The 18,999-nt window shown below is 34.5% G+C and overlaps 1 protein-coding gene across 1 annotated transcript in view; it reads left to right on the plus strand.

Annotated features, from left to right (window-relative positions):
* Positions 1-18,999, plus strand: part of fus (epithelial splicing regulatory protein fusilli) — a 123,479-nt gene that overhangs the window by 33,454 nt on the left and 71,026 nt on the right. The window lies entirely within an intron of this gene.

Consider the following 18,999-nt stretch of genomic DNA (forward strand, 5'->3'; position numbering starts at 1 on the left):
CTCCTGCTGTCTGCAGATAACACACAGATGTTACAGCGCACTCTATCTTTTTATTTCGTATTAAAGCAAGTTTTTGATTATAAAATGAACTTTTAACAGTTGTTACGAATTTCGATTTTATTATAAAAGGAGTCCATATATTTAGCATACATAGGGGATATTTTTGAACAATTGCCATGATATCAAATGTGAGAGAAGAAAGACTATTGACTTTTATAAGAAACCAAATTGCTTTTCCTCAAAATGCTTATTTAACTTGAGAAATGAAAATACAAGTAGCCCTTTGAATATATTACTAAGAAAAACATTGTCTTTGTTGAAATGTATGCTGCTTTAAAGACCGTAAAGATACTTAATGAATTGCTACAGACCAGTCAGTCAGTCCGTTACGGTCCATTAAGCATCCGATAATTAATGGACTATTGCGCAAGCGTGATCCTTCTCTTTTTCGTGTGCGAATGACTTGAAGCGTATGCTTGAATTTGACTTCCATGCATGGCACAAGTTATGACTTACCGTATAATTACTTTTTTTTTTAATTATTTTAAAGCAATTACTTTTTAAACTAATAATATTCAAAACCGAATTTCAGAAATTCGCAGCCACGTCAATTTTAAATAATCAATCGACAATATAAACATACGTTTACTTTAGCTAAACGTGTTAAAAATATTAACTTGAGAAAATGGTTATTAAACTTTTTCTCAAGTTCACATTATAGTAAATTGACTGTGTTATCAACTTGTGCATAGTTCTGTGTAAGAAAGAGAGAGAGAGAGAGAGAGAGAGAGAGAGAGAGAAATTCGATTGAATATCTTCCAGCAATAATTCATAGCATCATTATTAAAAACAGCAGGCGGGCCATCATTAAAATATAGCAGTTTAGAGACTCTCCTTGCTTTGTTACATCCAGAGGCGTAGCTAGGGGGGGGGGGGTGAGCAAGGGGCAGTCTGCCCCGGGAGGCACTTTGAACCTTTTTGAACTTTTGCAGTTAATTCTAAAATAGTCTTGAGAACTCATTTTCAAATATTGTAATACTACTGCGTTTCCTCACAATTGCTAGTTGTGAGAGGAGTTTTTCTAAATAAAATTGATTAAGAATTACCTACATTACCATGAAACTGACTTTGCCAATGTTATCGACGATTTTGCTAACAGAAAAGCAAGAAAACTAGCATTTCAGAATGTTGAAATTAAAGTTTTACTTCAGAAATAAATATAGTGTTTTAATTTATTTCCCTATACGTCGTTTTGACTTTTCATAGTATTTTTGATGTGTATTGAGAGGGGCGGCAAACTCAGGGACTTAGGAAGCAAATTCTTCCTAATTCATCTTCTCCTTTTTTCTATTTTTAATTCGTCTTTCTCCATAGCCCATGCCCCCACTCTTTATAACATTACGGGAGTGACTATTGTCTTGTACACATGCATTTGATTTTCAGCATCTTGTCGCATCATTCCTAACATCGTTCTCTCTTTATTTCAGCTAGTGTTAATCTTCTCTCTCTCTCTCTCTCATCACTTCACCCAGGCTTTTCTTCCACAATATGTTTGCCAAGTATGTAAACTGCTAGTCACTAAACTGCAAATATCTACTCAGACACTTTTATCTTCATTTCCTATCTGTCCTTCAAGGTTATCTACGCTGATTCTCTGTTTCAACGTCACCCCCCCCACACACACACAACATTAATAACCTCCTCTTACTTTGTTGCCGCTTCTCAGATCTCTTTTGTACTTTATCCAATTTTTCTACTGTGATGAAAAGATCGTCTAATGCGATGAATAAAAATAAACAATATGAATCTCTTGTATAAACTAATAATAAAAGAACTAAGGCTAACTGTCCCAGACGTTTCTGCGATTTAAGTAGCCTTTATTATTCGAACTAACCTATCGCTCTTTTATTTCTTACTGCTGATCAGATTAACATCGGTTTTTCCATTAGAGATTTATTATTTCTTTTTGTGTATTCGGCCCAATGGTTTGCTACAAATAACTAACTAGACTTCTTATAAGCCTAATTTTGGTAATGATAGTTAATCTCATCTCACTAATCTGCTATCATTCAAAGCGCGTGTTCTCTGGCCAGTTTTCTTTGCACGAAGAAAATTCGGAATTTTCGCGATAGCTTGAGTTTTTTCGTGACCACTTCCGCTTTCATATGAGACTATCTAATTTACCTTTAACTGCAACGCCCTTAAATTTTATTCGTATCTTAGACAAGATCTAAACCTTGATCATAAACATTTGCCATTATTTCTTTAATGCTAACATGCATATACACATTAATGTAATGTTAGCGTTGTATAACGAATGCTAACACATTCATATTTTTTTTTATTTTTAATTTCTTTAAAATTTAGATGCCATAACAGTGCATAGCCTCCTGTGGGTGCGCAAGTGATTTCCACCTTCGGAATTCAGCTCATGGTAACTACATTCTTCCGTTAAGAAAAGAACCAGGTCGTGTTAAAGGAAATTTTTCTAAAAAAAAAAGTATTATCTATAGGAAAATTACTAGGACCTTAGTCACGTTATGCGGAAAGCTAAGAATATAATGCTGATGGGGCCCGGGATAGGGAAAAAACAACCCTACTTTTTTCTCTAATTCATCTCTGATGAGAAAACAATTATGTACTACAAAGCAATTTGTTCACATATTTCACTTATAATTATTCATGTTCGACAGCATCAAGGGCAGATTAAGTCATCAAGTGTTGTTCATCGTTGAACCTGAATTGTTTTATTAGTTAGTTTGTTTATGTTTGAAGACTTGCTGATACAAATATGGAAATGATCTGCGTATCTATATACACAGATTACATACATCAATGCGCTTCGTGCTTTAAAAAAAAATAATAATTTAAAGCACTTTTGCAAATCTGAGGATTAATTCTTAGAAAATTAGAAATCATCGACAATTCGATATGAGAAAAACATAACATAAATAACTTCCAGAAAGGGGTTATTTTTGGTACCCGAAGCGAAGTCCTAATATCAGAACAACAACAGCAAAACGTATGGAACTGACAAAAACTACAATTGCAAAAATGGAAAAAAAAGATACAGATTGATTAAAAAGAATCTGTTAGAAACAAATACTATGCGAAAGAAAAAGGAATCACAAAGCTTTCTGAATCGCTGTTACTGCAGTTGACTAAATCTCTCAATTTAGACCAAGACGGACTCGACTCGACTCATGTTGATTATGGGGTCAGTATAAGCTTTTCCAAAACTGCTCCTTCCAGAAAAGAAAAAAAAAAAAAAGAAAAAAGAAAAGAAAAGAAAAGGACAATAAAACTCTGGCAGTTTCCGTGATAATGTAATTGAATTGCTGAATCTTTGAAAGAAACACTGTGGTCAGATGAATCGAGATTTATTATACAGACAAGACCTAGGATATGGCTGTAACCATAAGACGATGAGGGAATTTTTACTTACGAATTCATGGCATTTATTTGTATTCGTTATAACTATGCAAGTTTCAATATCTCAACCCTAATATGATCTTCAGAATTACATTAGATAAGGGATAGCTAAGAATATAGAATCGTGTATCTGATGTACTATTCTAAGCAGAGCTGAATTCATGGCCCAAACGTGAGGGGATGGTAGTACACGCTGAAACCAGTAATATTCGTCATAGAATATGAGGCCGCAAATGCAGGCCGGATTCCGGTAGGGGGCGCAGACGCCCGACTGTCCGTCGCAGCCGGCGATGTGCGCGACAAGCCCGGTGTTTAAGAGAAGGTACGCCAATCACTATTCCGCCGTTGTCCCGCGTGTATCAACGTTGGTGGGCGGACTTTGGGCATTTGTAATGATCTCCAATAAATGTCACTTGGAAACCTGTGTCTGTCCTTCATTTCCGACTCCTCACTGCGTTTGCGGCCGCATATTCTATGACGAATATTGCTGGTTTCGGTGTGTACTACCATCCCCTCACGTTTGGGCCATGAATTCAGGGACACCCTGTATATCATTATCGCGTGTTGGCATGGCATAGTGGATAATATTGTCACTCTTCAAATGTAAGTTCAAATCCCACTGTAGACATGGATGCTCGTGAATATGTTTAGTGGTAGGTGAATTTTATGGCCGGGGTGAGATCTCAACCCTGTTTATTAGAGGACTAAAGTGGTTTGGAAAAAAGTTCTGTATTTGGTTTTTAGAGCATGATTTCGGATTATCTAACCCTTAGCCTACTCAGGGTACTAAATGAAATATAGGTTTACAATTTTTCATAGATGAGATATATATTAAGTCTGGATGAAGACTGACGATGACCAGTAGTAATAAGTAATTACTGCCGATCATTTCATGACGTTTACAAGAACTGTTCTGTTGAAGAGGCAATCGTGCTTTCATGTCTTGGCGACTTCTGTAGATGAGGAATATATTCCAAGTTTACGTTCATTATATAAGCCACATGGAGACTATTTGTTCATGAAAGAGTTCCAGTTGGCATATACATTGGATATAAAGATGAATTAATTCTATTCAAAAATAAGAAAACTCATGTAGATTTTAGCTGATTTTATGTTTCTTCTAAACGTGTGCAGAATAAGTTCCCCCCCCCCTCCCCCAGATACTTTGTATCAACTTTACATTCATTAATTTTCATTATTAATTTAATTAATTCTTTAATTAAATTAAATTTATATTAAATATTTATTATTATTTAATATAAAATGGAAAGTCATTACTTTACATGACGCATGTGAGCCTTATCCTTTAAAACTGTATACCTAAAATGTATACAGTGTTTGACAGAAATCAGCACAAGAAACATATAAAAATTAGATATGGTTTTTAGTCCTTTTTTGTAATTGAATATCCTTCCAATCTGTCTTTTCTTTTTTTCTTGTGGGAAAATTAAAATGGGAAGAAATATCTCGTTTGTAGTATTGAGGTCTTTTTAATATCTAATTTGAAAGTTTTTGTGTTTTCATGTTTGACATAATCTTCTTTTGATATTATTCTGATTAGAATATTGCTTTTACATATATATTTATATTGTTTACGCGTTATTAAGTTAACTAATTTGATTATAGTTAATAATTTTGTTATTATAATTTTAATATTAAACAACACTTACCATTCTGCTCATCATTCCGTTATAAATAATAATAAAAAAAATCGGTTTGTGCGAAGCTACAATAGAATATTTCTTGAAATAAAAGGCAATCGATACTTATTTTGTCATGTCTGTGCCTATGGAGACCATTTTATTGGTTGTCCAATTTCATTTCTGGTCTGATTGTAATTGAGATGATTTTGTATGCTTCGATGTTTTTGAAATTATTTTATAGTTAAAATTTATAATGTTTTTAGAATTCTTAACTTCTGGTTGGTTGATGGCAAGTCGCATAGATGTCTATAGCCGGATTCTCTGTAGATGTCAAAGTTGAGGTCTTGATTAGTATGCTACTGTTATTATTCATTTTTGATGTGATTGTGGATCCTGGTAAGGTAATGCCGCAGCTGTATATGTCTTTTTCACGTTGCTCGTCCTATATAGTGGCAATTGTCTGCAAAAAAAAACAAACAAACATTTGAAATGGCTGAAAATGGTCTGCCTGTAATGCATTTTAGATGTCTATAAAAATTCCAAAATTTCCGACATGAAACTTTTTTTGCACTTCATGAAATACAGAGTTTGTCTTTTGAACACTAGTTTCTAACTTAGCGGGACATTTTTCCGCTTCTGGATTGTGTAGTATATTATAAACTGACAAGATATTATATTCTTTTATCCATAGCCTACCAAGCGTAAGAAAAAAAACAATAGTAGTTTGCAAGGTAAATACCTTCCTACTTCAGGAAGAATACTTTACGTTGCATGAATACTTGCGATGGAAATACTTGAATACTTTTAATGAGGTAAACTGCTTTCAACAGCTTTTAGTGTACACATAAAGCAAGTCGTAAAGTTACTTAAGTGAAAACATTTTGTAAGTATGATTTAAATGAAATTTCTGAACTAGAGCAATAGGGCATGCCTTTCAAAAAATGTTTGCAAATTGATTTTTAAGGCAATTTCCCCTTCTACTTATGGGGCGGGAAAGTACTTTTCCACCTTCAATCTGAAATTATCAAGACGATATTATATAAGACGATAATAATAAAAAAAAATAATAGTTCATTTTTGTTTTACATAATAATTTAGTTCTAAAATAAGAATATTTTCCTAAGAATTTGGCTATTTCCCTTCTTTTCTATTAAAACAACAATAATAATAAAAATTATTATTATTATTATTGTTTGATCATGATCCCCCTCCAGATAATGAGGGGGATCATGATCAAACCGGAACAAAGTTTTTGACTAAGGTAGCAGTAGAGAGAACTGTCTGTTCAATATATTCTATGTAAGAATGATTTGAAATGTAAGAAAGACTTTATCTTCTCCTCCCTTGTCGTCCACAGCTACTTGTCAGCTATAAAAGGAAATAAGGTGATAGCAACGTCATTCTGAACATCTGATCTATCCAATCTTTCCTTTGAAGAAGGTTGAATTGAGGCAGTAATGATATAGCTCAGTCACGTCTACTTAAGATGTCAGTTTTGTTCATTTTGATATCGCGTAGCTTTCGATCAAGTTGCTGGAATTTTTTAATGTAAGATTCTGTTTCTCCTTGTTGGACCCATAGTAATTTCACTACATATTTTATTAATAGGCATGTTGCTGAATCGCTGACATTCATGATTGGAAGAAACATTGCGTCCCCCCATAAGGGGGGACGCAATTTCAAGATGATAATAAACCTATCTAGATTTGTCTGTTAGTTATTTTTTTAAATTGAAATCAAGACTCAGATGAAACATAAGGAGCATAATCCGCCTGGTCAAGGCACATCATACCATCGTAACGAGTCACGTATCTTTAGCCGGTATAAATTGGAGAAATATGTTGCTCCCAAGTCAGTGCAACTGTTCGGCTGAAATGGTTGCGAGAAGGGAACTGATGGAGTTCGAAAGAGGCGTCGTGATAGGATTCCATGTTGCAGAGCTATCTGTTCGGCAAATTGGGACATCCCATGTCAACAATCAGTGACACCATACTGAGATGGAAGCGCAGGGAGTCATCTGTAAGTGCTGCCCGCAGTGGACGACCCAACACACTCATCGAACGTAACCGTAAGGTGCCACGAAGGATGATATGTAAAAATCATTCGTCAGCCGACACGTTGAATGCCGAGTTTTTTTTTTGTGCAGGAATCTGCACAAAAACATCCAGAACCGAAGCTAACAGCATAGTTTCCATGGTAGGATCACTTGTGGGGCTTGCAATATGCAAGCCCCCACATTACTCGAACCAACATGTAGCGTCGTCTTCAGTGGTGGTGCAAAGAGCATGTACAGTGGGATGTGGAAGCTTGGAAAGCTGTGTTATGGAGCTACGAATTACGCCGCACCCTTTACCGAGCAGATGGACAGGTGTGGCGGATGCTCGGTGACTGTCTCTTACTGAAATTCAGAGGTGGCGGTCCTGTTTTTCCTAGTTTGGCTTCGGACCTATGTTTTTCTATTAAAACATAGTTTGTGGTGCCACAAACATTGAACTCCAAGAGGTATCGGAACATTCTGGACAATACAATGCTTCCTACTTTGTGAGTTTCTACGGAACTGATCGTTGTCTCTTTCAGCAAGACAATGCATCGTGTCATAAGGCTATTGCTGTAACTACCTGGTTTGTGGACATGAACGTCACTACATTTGACTGGCCTCCACAGAGCCGTGATCTCAACCCTACTGAACATCTGTGGGATGAGCTGGCGCTTCGGATGAGGTCAAGGGGTACCCGCCACACAACAGTCTAGGATCTCATCACATGCCTACAGGAAGAATGGGCAAAAATTCACAATGATCGCTAGCCTACGCTTATGGAAAGTATGCCCCATATGCTGCAATCATCGTAGCTCAAGGAGGTCTTACATCTTATTAAGATGGGAGCCATGGCTGATTCTCACACTATGGTGTCCTTGACTTCTTTCCAAGCAGTGTATTTTCTGCTGCAAGAATAGATTCAAATGAACTCGGATATTACATCACATCGAATTCAATCACTGTTATTAAGGCACTTGGAGATCTTTTATGATAATGAAGTGCAGTTTTTGTTCTTTTTCCAGCTATATATATATATATATTTGTATATATATATATATATACAAATTTTGTATATATATATAAATCGCTGCCTTTATTGAGACAATATAGCTGTTGTGCAATTTGACAACAAATCAACAAATGCATGACCACTCTATGAATTTGACATAATAAAGTTACGCGCCTCTGTAGCTCAGTCGTTATAGACAAAGCCCTTTGGTTGGAAAAAATTTGGGTTCAAATCCTGTTTAAAACGCGAAGAATCTTTATCAGAGCTTTTCAACCAAAGATGAATCAGCCAGTCTCTTACGGAGATGTGAGGGTTATTTCTCCTGAAAACTTGGGTTTTTCACTTTGCAAGTAAGCAGACCAGCCCCCTTCAACAGAATCAAAATATTTTTAGAGGCAATACTTACTACTGGAGTGACAAGCTGGCTGCATCAAATTGCTTATAACCCTTAATGAGTGAACTCAACCCTTCTTGGACTAACGAGAATTGGGTGGATGGATGAATACAGTTTGGTATTATTTAATTCAAAATTAAATTGTATGAATTTATTTTAATTGATATTCTAACGGAATAGAAATGCTATTTTAAAAGACAGTGATTCTATAAGGTGTTAGGCTTTGTTCCGAAGAGTAAAGTTGATCTTAACTCCTTTAGTTCAGTTGTCTTTATGCGAGGATTTTTACATCCAGTAATCGTGCCTTTATGAATGATAAAGCGTATTTTAAGAATCATGATGCTTCTCAGTTCTGTCCCAAGTTTTGTTTAGGATCACAGTGGGGAGGCTAAGGGAAGACATACTACCACCTCGATATGACATCGGCTAGCTTACCTTCAGCTGATTTAGAAACAAAACAAACATTGTAGTGGTCTATTATCCAAAAACTAGTTCATTCGCACTTGAAACATCATTATTTGTTTCTAATAAGTGATAGTTTCTTGATTATAATAACAATAATTTGCAGCTTACTGGCCCTTAAGACCCACGAACCTGTCTAGATTGACTTTCCTAATCATAATTTTAGGATGAGATGGTTAGTCTTGTGGCCTAAATATTTGTTCTTATGGCCGCTTTGCCAGATTTTCCGAGAGAAAAATCTTTTTCATCTGATAATTCACTTTTATCGAAAAGTCCTGATAAGTTCTTTACGTTCTAAACAGGATTTGAGCGCATTTTTTTTTTCTTTCAACCAAAGGACTTCGTTGGAACTGGATGAGGTCCGGAATCATCTTACACGTAAAGAAACATCAAGATGTTATTGTCGGGATGAACGTCTCTGCTATAATAGATTTAATTAATTCTTACTGTATTTAAGTTAATTTAGAATAATTATTTTGTTCTAAGTATGCAAATGACATTATAAAAACATTATTTTTATAATTTCATTTGCTTTGTTTTATTATTTTTAAAAACTTTTCCTAGAATTAGAATAAATAAAATTTATAGTGAAATCTCTTACTACAACATTTTCCTACTTTTTCGTTCGTGGAATTTCTTCCATCAGGCGACTCCGTGTCGGCATCGCTTAGGGCGATGAACCACTTTTTACAGTCGTCTAAGTTGTTCATCACGGAAAGTTGCTGCAGAGGAATTTCGTAATTTATTGGCTGTGAATTGCATAGCTTAGGCAACTTTCACCTTTAATTTAGTGCCCACTCTTTCTGGTAACAGAATGTCAATTTCGGTCTCAAAGTGTTTAAAAGTGTCAACATCCATCAGCTTAATTTTGTTATAATTTTAACTTGAAATTTTATATAAGAAGGGGGTAGAGAGAGGCTTTAACTTATTTCCTTCCCCGGAGCTTCAAGGCCTCGTCAAAAGGATGTGCAGTGTGGATCATTATTTAATAATGATTGAAAATGATCAAGGGAACAGAGCAGGTCGAAGAAATATTTTATACTGTAGAAAATAAAATGTGCTTGAAGCCATAAAAATATCATTAATACAAGGTAGAAAATCAGGTCATATCTCTTAAGTAGTATCATACTAAGGCACCTCGGAGCAAATGTGGAGCAAGCGCCATAATATTATCGCATAATTATGTGACTTTCAGAAATTTAATTAATTGTGTGAACGGATGAGAAGTATGTGCGTACGTGTGCGCATTCAAAAAAAGAACACGACGTTTTTCGGAAGAGCTTGAGCTATCTTAATTCAAGAATTACCGAAGTGTGTGTCATTGAATAGTATATCTAATTCAAACTCAGCAAAAGTACCTGCGAAAAAGAATAGTATAATTACTGAAATTATATCATCCGTTACAAGAACCTCTGCTCTATGTGCAATAGAGTGATGCGTTACAAATAGAATCTTAAAGTTTCAAATATAACTACTTCAGCTATGTTAAGATAAATTCGTATTTTCTCCTCTTTCCATCATTTTAAAACAGCATCTTTGAAACATTGTTCATGATCATTTTTATTGTTTCAATTAATACAAGATGTTTTACAAATAATTTGCACTATTTTTTATCATCTGCTCTGAGAATAATACCATGCATAATATAATTAAAAAGCAAATATAATCTAAAAAGAAACTTTTAAAGCTTGCATTGTTCACTTGCGAATAAATGGAAAATCCGTACAGTTTATTCAGTAATGCTCATTTAAGAGCATCGTCGGAGAATGACTAGCAAAGCATCGTCCTTTTGAATATCAACACCCAAACATTTTTTTAGCCTATAGTAGATGAACATTAAACTTTTTTTTTCAGTCCACTTCATGCCTTCAATAAGTAGAGTGATGATCCCACACTGGGCGATGAAAATCAGTTCCCACCTAAGACATTCGCAAACATCCATGCCCAAGACGGGATTCGAATTCGTATCTTGTTGATTCGAGAAAGTGAAAACACTCACACTCTTAGATTAGAAGGTCATTGGAGGTTCATCTTACGCGACAGAGAGAGAGACCTGAAAACACCTTTTTTTTTAATGAAAAATTTTATTCCCAGAAATCTTCTGTAGTATTTGATTGGCAAATATGCGGGCCATTTACTTTGGTTTTCATTTGTAACACGATGTTGCTAAAAGTCCTTCAATCTGAAATACTCGTTCCCTGGATTCGCGACTGTCTTAGTATAGTCATGTATTCCAGGATTACGCAAAAACTTACCTGACTTGAGCAAGACTTTCTGTGGCTACTAAGAATCGAACGAATACCACTCACTAGATTTATATGATCTTATAATTTAGTCATCTTGCTGAAAACTGTTTTCATCGTCATGCATCATAAAACACAAAATAAGGAGTCCCATCTATAAAAATCACAGACTGTAGCCAGCTTTCTTCACATTTCGAAATTCTATCACTGTAATATGCAATGACATTCGCACTTCGGTGGTTTATTGTTAAATTTAGACCAAAAAAAAAATATCGCTAACTTTTTTTTTTCAGTTTTATTTCAAAAATATACAAATACGAATGAGGGAATGCAAAAATTTTGAGTTTGAAAAACTATAATGTATAGTGATGACTTTATATACCCTGTAATACTGTATATCATATGCACCATTTATTGAAATTCCCACCCACTTGATGTGTCTAGTTAAAAAAAATAAATAAATAAAATAAATCCTGAAATTCCGCAGTAGAGGTAAGAGAGATGACGTAACCCCCTCTTTAATAAGTGACATGCATTAAATCTGCGCTTCTTAAAGTATACGTGAAATAAAATATTAATTTTAATATTTTAAATTTAATATTTTTCTTAAGTTTTAATGTTTTATTTTTTTATTTAAATTTTATTTAGTTTAAAGGGCTCTAAATTAATTTTTAGATTAATTTTTAGATTTATTTTTTAATAAATTATTTATTTTAATATTTAATTTTTTCATTAAAGATGCACGATTATATTCGCGTTACTAGTTTATTACGGAAAGTTTTATTTATTTAAATGAATACAATTAGATTAGCTTGATCAGATCTTCCTTTCTCATTAAAGGATGTTAAAGGACTGCTGCACTAGCGTGTTGTAAACTAGACCGACCACTCTGAAATCAAGTTGAAATGTTCTAATTAATCTCCTTGACAGTTAAAGTGAATGAACGGTTCTATTACCCATAAGAATAATTTATAGAGGATTCTATTAAGAAAAAAAAAAAAAACAGGGAGTAGCATTTTAACTGCAGAATTAATGTGAGGTTGTCAGGGAAATAAGTTCTATTAAAAAAAAAAAAAGCAGAGCAAGTGTGGTGAATGTAAAAGATATTCTTTAATCCGTTGGCCTAAATACGTGATTTGCAGACATGCGTGATGTAATGAGAATTACCACAACGAAACCTGTACCAAGCTCGTGCAGTCACGTGGTAATTATTCCGCCTTATTCTCAGTGGTGCACCATCATGGAAGCCAGAAACCAGTAGTAACGGTTAAAATTTTGGACGAGTAAAGTATAAGGTAAGATAACTAGAAGTTAGAAGTGGCCAAGTATGAATTAGCAAGTAGGACATGGCGCTGCGTCAGTAAAGCAGAGATTGAAAGGAGGGTGAGGTGGGGTGGGGGAGGAACAGCTGAGTGCTGCTGGTCATATGTTCTGGTTGCAAATGTTGTTTACCTTAAGGGTGCACAACTTTTTTTTTTTTTTTTTTTCCCTCTTTTAGTGGACAGGTATCGCTTGAAGGGAGCAGAAAACAGCTCGCATACTTGGGTTAGTTGAGTAGCCCCCAAAATATTATCCCTTTATCTCAAGCTTTAGTTAACGATACCTGTGGCGTTCGTCAGCGCTGTGGCTCAAATTTTCTTGCCTTAATCATGTCTTTTAGAGATGCCTGGAGGGTAATTACGGAATGTTAATATTGAAAAGGAAAGAGTTGCCAGCTAGGCAACGTTTCCGCACTCGTGCGGTTCGAATAACAACCGGGAATTTCCTGAAACAACAAGGAATCGTTTGTTGATTGTACCAATACATAAAAAAAAAAAAAAAAAAAAAAAAATTGCATTTAAAGATTAGCTACAGAATATTTTGAACCAGAAAAAAATTACAACTAGGACTCTTGACTTTCATCTTCTTACATCCAATCTTTGAATTAAACTTGATTCTCGAGAGTTTCTTAGGGAAAAAAAAAAAAGCATTTAATCTCAAATAATGTATTCTATTATTTATATAAATTACACTCATTAAACTTCACTTAATTTTTTTTAATCAAGCCACATAACGAAAGAACAAAGCCTTTAGTATATCAATAATGAATTAAGGGTTGGAATAAAGATGGAACATGCTGTAATCTTTGCAGGAAAAAATGGAAGTAGAAGAGAGAAAGATGAAGGAAGAGAATGTAGAACTAGAGTTGCAGTTGGACTTTGTGTGATTGTTGGTCAGTTTCTTTCTGTATTTTTATTTCTATAGGGAGAGTGAAGAGATTATGGATTCCATTCGACAGCTACCAAAGAGATGCTGTTAGGAGAATTTGGGGTTTACATAATGTGAACAGCTGCTCCGAAGAGAAAGTGCCTAGAATGAAATAGGATACCGATTTTTTTTTTTTTTTGTAAGCCGAAGAAGCTAAGGATACCACTTTTTATTATTTCATTTCATTATTATTATTATTTTACCAGGAATGGAATGAGTATACAGAGAGTAGTCCAAGACTTATATATATATAAAAATCTCTCTTCCCCATATGTCAGTTAAAATCAATTATAAAATATAATGATAATCTTTATCATCATCATCAAATTCTTAAGATATATCCTCAGGGGTGTGCACAAGATATTATGATATTTATGAGTGATAATCTTAGGCGAGCTATTTGTGATTAGTTAAGGATGGAGATCAGCTATCCCCCAGTTTCCAAAAGTTAGTTAGGGCTAAAACGGCCTCTAAAACTTCCTTTGGGGAATAAAAGGCGTTAGCCGATTTATTTATTATAATTTATAGTATTCGAACTGTTAAGGGGAAAAAAAAGGTAGAATTTTATTAACCATTGATTAATGGAAGTGAGAGTGTCAGGGAAATAAGTGATATAAAAGAAATAAAGCAGGTGTAATGTGTTATCAAAAGAAAGACCTTTTATGTGGGGAATAAGGCAAGTTTTTTTTTCTTCTTTTTTTACGTAAAACTGTTATCTTCGCTCCATTTAAAGACTTAATTATGGATGTTCATAGCAGGAACATCCATATTTAAGGCATTATAGCAGAAGATCTTGAATTTTTTAGGCAGGCATCCTCCGTTTTATTGTGGAAATAATGCGATTGTTTTTGGGTGTAAAAACTTGTCACACTGTCATATTCATTCTGCACAATATACTTCAGCTTGGTCGTTTTTTATTTATTTTCATTATGGTAAAAAGAGAAGATCAAAGAAAATCACTGAAGCCTTCTGCACGAACTGTTTTCATTATTAGCACGCATTGTGTATATGCATCGTATCCTTTCAAGGCTTAGTAATTGTTAATTACTGAGCCTTGAATTACCGTCTAATTTAATGAAAATTACTTTCTTACACTTGAGGAAGTGGCCTTCAGATACAAAAATTGTTATTTTTATTTAAAAACGTTTATTATCATATCGAATATTTACATATATACAATTAAAACATAAATTACATTTACCGTTCTGTACAAAATTCTGATTACATTAATTTATGATAAATATACTGGCCCAGAAATTAAGTATTTTTCTCCCCAAAAAATATTTTCTTTCTAACTGAGCACACATACCCGAGCAAGATGAGATTAATTTGCACATCTTTGCAGTTTCACACGAACTCTGACCTAGTTAGTCGTAAACTGGCTAGAATACAATTAATAGACATAATACACTAGTTTCATAGCCTTAGTTGTCTGGGCCGTAATTCTAAATAGCAACAACAACCTAGTTATCCGTGCAGACAGTGTTTCTTCCACTCTCCAACTTACATCTGCGGGCTCAAATCTTATTGTGACATGAATGTTTGTGAAAGTTTTTATTTGGTAGATGATTTTTATCTCACCCAGTGTGATCCTTAACTGTGCTTGTTGGATGTCTGAAGTGGCTTTAGATATCTCGTTTGGTCTCTGCTGCAGGGTTCTCAGATTCTTTAACCTTTACTACGCTCGTGGTTCTAAAATTACGACAGTTTTCCAACCATAAGATAAAATTTAATAAAAAAAAATAACTTATTTTCCCTACCCATTAGGTATTCTGACTGTTTATTTATGCGATTTATGCATATTCTATATGAATACTGAATGTCACTACAGTTTTGTGTTATTTCCATATAATGGGTTCCATTGTTTTAACTGACTTATTAAAAATTAGCAATAAGAGTATGGATTATGGAGTAGAAATCCGCTTGATAACACCATTTGAAAACCATCAGCAATATGCAGTCCCATATATTGGAGCACTTTACTATTAGCACAAAGCAGATAAATCGGATACTCATGTGTCATATAGTTGGGAGTATGAGTTGAGAAAAATATGTGAATAGATTTTTGGTAGAATTCTTTAATGAAGGGTGACTTCCGGCAAATACTTAAGCCCATTCCTGGGAGGTGCTGGATATCACAGTGCGAGTGCGTCTATTTCCTGGATTGCAGTGCAGGTGAAAGCAGAGTCAAACTTAGACATTTTGGCGTCTGAACGAAATATCCCCTTTGGCGACGAAATATCTAGCAAAAGGCTCAATTTTTAGGAGGATTGGCTGCTTTTATTAGTGAAGATCTGAGGCATCACCTGTCGGGTCTAGTTGAGATCGGGAATTAATTCGAGAAGTATTGTATGCGATTATACCATCAAGAATCCAAAGACTGTCAAAGGTCTCTGTTATGACAGTCCGTGAAATGCGCTGTTCTGTAAGAAAGTTACACGACTTGCCATTGTAGAGATCATGCGGAAGTCTACTATCCATAGAAAAGGGGATAGCTGCTGGGCTAATGACCAATAGAAAGGTGCTAAATAAAATGAGCTATATTAAGTTGGTAAGAGACAGCTTACCTCCTTCTTTAACCATTCTAAATGTCAAGGTGCAAAGAGCGAATGCAATGGACCTTGTAGCAGTGGCAGGGGATGATTTTGTGGAGCGATGACTCGTGCTATATTGCGGTCTTTTCCGCTACTCGTCTTCCTTCATATTATCTCATCTTGTGTTGGCAGACTAATTTATATATTCTTTTACTTTCGCGTGCAGCTGCTTACATGTTACCTACTTTGCTTTGAAAGTGTTGAGTTGTTCCAATATGCAGTATGTTGGAGAATGGTATATACAATGTATGGCATATTATGAAAATAGCTTATGAAAAAGACATGAAGCAAGAAAACTTTTGATTTTATATTATTTTTTAATTTGTTGTTTTTAATATGCAGCCACAGCGTATATGCAGTTATTTAAACGATTTAAAAACGAAACAGAAATTAAAATCACTCAGGAAAGTCTGAAATCTATTATATACTAATTTGGAATGGTAATACAAAGAACAGATTGAAACTCTGGTACAGTTCCAAGCAGCCTTTATTTTAACCTGCAGCTTTTGTAGTTTTAACTACAAAAATATAATAATAAAATAAAATAAAAATTGTGTAGTATAATTTGCATAATACTTTTGTTATGCAAATTAAGGGGAAAAAAGCCTACGATAAAGTCTGATTCTAAGTGTAATCGAATTCAACTTCTGAAAAAAAAATAATGTCGACGTAATAGCATGATAGTTTACTGTTCATTTTTTTATTTTGTATTTTGCGTACTATATCTGACTCGCAAGAGAAGGATATTTCACAGCGAAAAAAAACAACAACAACAACCGAAGAATACGTCGAAGTCACAAAGAAAAATAAGGGTGTACGTGTGTGTGTGTGTGTGTGTGTGTGTGCTTGTGGTGATTGGGTTGAGTTCTTTGGAATTACAGCAGAAGCATCTAATACCATGAGGGTAGTGTATTATGTCAATGTATTGTGTTGTGTGTGTGTGTGTCATTTCTTCCACAAACAAATACATAGTTATTGTGCCATTTCATATTGTGATAAGAAATTTTGATAACCAGATTAGGTGTAGAAATATACACGTGCCACACCTTTACTTACCTTCATATATAAAGTTGCTATATATGGGCAGACTACATCTGCCCTTCAAGGTCATTAACTTTTCTAATTCATTTCGCCCATTTTGCATGACGTCACCGATTTGCTACGGTGAACACTGTCTGTGTATAGGGGTGTTAAATCAGCCTACTTGTAAGATCCTTCGCTGTTTCAGATTAATGAGCAGGAATAGTTATTTGAATGTGTTTTTCTCTCGGATTCTTTGGAACTAATTGTCCACTGTTTGATATTATTATTCTTGTTAAATGTTATCTTTGTTGCCAGAGATCACCGTAAAGAATAGGGTTATTCCTAGAATGATATCCTCATCACTGAGAATGTAAGCAGATAAAGCGAAATCTTTTCAGAAGGAAAAAAACAAAACGAAACTTCAAGAAGCAAATGTAAATAAACGTAAAAAAGGTGCTCCCTAAATACTTCAAGCCTATCGGCCCTTATACTTGATGTTTGCCAAATATTTCTCAGGAATAATATTAACTTGAGCCTTGCTTTAACGAATTTCCTAATGGTGGGTATAAGAATTGTCTGTCTGTGCTAACGCTTTTTATCAAGTATGCAATCAATATCATTTGATCGTTTCCAGACCAGTTTAATTAAAGTTTTTCTTCCTCCTTTGTGTGCTTCTTTCACCTTTTTGTGATCACCAGATTAATTTTATAGCTTGTCGATGGAAATAATCCACATCCGGGTTTATTTGCATATGTTACGATTAAATGGGACTAAAAAAAACCAGTTTTACCGATCGAACAGCATTCTAGATTCAACAGATCTTCAAGGAGAGCAAGAGTAACTAAGTAATTTAATAAATCAAAAAAAAAAAAAAGTAGCGAAACCAGAAAGGGGAAAAAAAAACAAACCGCGTTCTCATTTCATACTGGTTCAGGTGGTAGACAGTGACGTGTTGTGTCAGACAACATCAAAGTTCATGGCTTTAGTAAACAGTCCGGTAAGTGTGGGTAGTCAGAGGGTAATTTTATTGAAAGACTGGTTTATGCAATTAAATATCAGCTACTTAATTTAGAGTATTTACTTTCTCTTATTATTATTAAAACATATTAAAGTAATTTGATAAAAAGAACTAAATCGGAAAAAAATTGTTTTTTTATTAAGAATTTCAGTTTTCTTTATTTTTCCGAGGGCCACATCACAATGCGTATCTAATAATACGCATTTGTGATGCGTATTACTAATGAACAACACTAATCGCGCGCTCACGTTCCTCGTGAGCGCCAGGAGCATGCGCATTGGAACAAAACAGTGTAAGAACACTTCTTTGACCCATGTAATATTTGAAAAACACGTGGGTACAATATAGTGATGTAAAAACACCAAATAAAATTATCAACATCGACATTATCGATTAGTGATAGAATTAAAATATCTAATACGCATTCGATTCAAATTGTTATTTTATTTTTCCGCTCGTGAAAATCAAAATCCACAGGCGGGCAGCACAAAATCGCACCACGGGCAGTGCTTTGGACAGCCCTGGCTTAGACCATTACCGGAGTACACGTGTTTATCATTGGAACTGGGTTCCCCCCCCCCCACCGAAAGATCAGGTTAAGTTATTGGTCATGGCTATTGTCCGAAAGTCAGTTTTCCTCAGTGAATAAACTGAAATTAGAAATGCAATATAGGTTATTGTATTAATACGAGTTTTTGAAGAACAAACATAATTATTTGAATTAGGTAAAAAATCGAAATTGTATTATTATTAAAAATATTGCAATCATTACGTGAAATTACGTTTTACAAGCTGTCAAAAAGTGATGCAAACAAATCTATTTAGAAATATTTTCAGGAGTGATATAAATTTAGACAAGGAGTTCTAAGTAACAAAACCAACTTTTTTTTTTCTTT

The sequence above is a fragment of the Typopeltis vanoorti genome, chromosome 1 (assembly GCF_054136105.1).
Source record: "Typopeltis vanoorti isolate ZY-2024b chromosome 1, IOZ_Tvanoo_1.0, whole genome shotgun sequence".
In the NCBI taxonomy this organism is placed as follows: Eukaryota; Metazoa; Arthropoda; class Arachnida; order Uropygi; family Thelyphonidae; genus Typopeltis; species Typopeltis vanoorti.